The 793-nt window shown below is 31.8% G+C and overlaps 1 pseudogene; it reads right to left on the bottom strand.

Moving 5' to 3' along the window:
- Positions 1–464: 464 nt before the first annotated feature.
- Positions 465–561, bottom strand: LOC139185307 (U6 spliceosomal RNA; annotated as a pseudogene).
- Between the last annotated feature and the right edge of the window lie 232 nt (positions 562–793).

The following is a 793-nucleotide window of genomic DNA, read 5'->3' as shown; positions in this document are numbered from 1 at the left end:
CAAGATAAAAAATGATATATGATTTTATATTAGCATTTGAATGTAGTAAATATTTTATTTACTGACTAGTTTAATGACAGTAATGAGTAGAAAATATTATTTAGTCTGAAGAGTCATTTGCCTGAAAGAATTACATAATTTAAAAGATAATTTAATTCAGGTACCTCCTCACTTTATCACTTCACTGCTCAAATAGACATTCTCTGGGTTCCTTGATTGCATATGAAAAAAATTATTAAAATTGAGCCAAAGGGCTTAACATTGACAACATTTCAAAGAACTTGAGTATGGACTTTAAAACTGAGTAAGAAAATCTCCAAAATACAAAAGGAATCTCTAAAATTAAGGACATGTGACAGGATTATTGGATCCCAGGATAAAGTTTATAATATTTGCTGTAAGGCCCTCTCCCTACTTTTTCAAACAAGTGTTTCAGGAAGTTTTGTTTTTATTTTTATTTTTTTTTAAATATGGAATGATTCATGAATGTACATGTCATCTTTATACAGAAGCCATGGTAATCTCTGTGTCGTTTCATTTTTTGTGTGTGTGTATATATGCTGCTGAAGTTTTGAAGTTTTATTATTATGAAGCTTTACTATTCAAGTTTGTCTGAAATATACTATAGAAAGTATATAAAATTCTGTGTGCAGATGGTGACACTCAAATTGAAGGAAATAACTCCCTGCTATACAACTGAAACTTTCATCTCTGATACCAGGCACTGTTATAGCAATCGTCAAGGTGGTCTGGGGTGTGGCTCTGGTCCTGGCCATAGGTGGAGCCCATAACA

The sequence above is a fragment of the Bos indicus genome, chromosome 1 (genome assembly GCF_029378745.1).
Source record: "Bos indicus isolate NIAB-ARS_2022 breed Sahiwal x Tharparkar chromosome 1, NIAB-ARS_B.indTharparkar_mat_pri_1.0, whole genome shotgun sequence".
NCBI lineage: Eukaryota > Metazoa > Chordata > Mammalia > Artiodactyla > Bovidae > Bos > Bos indicus.
The sequence above is the reverse complement of the archived record's forward strand: the minus strand, read 5'-3'. Positions and strand labels throughout refer to the sequence as shown.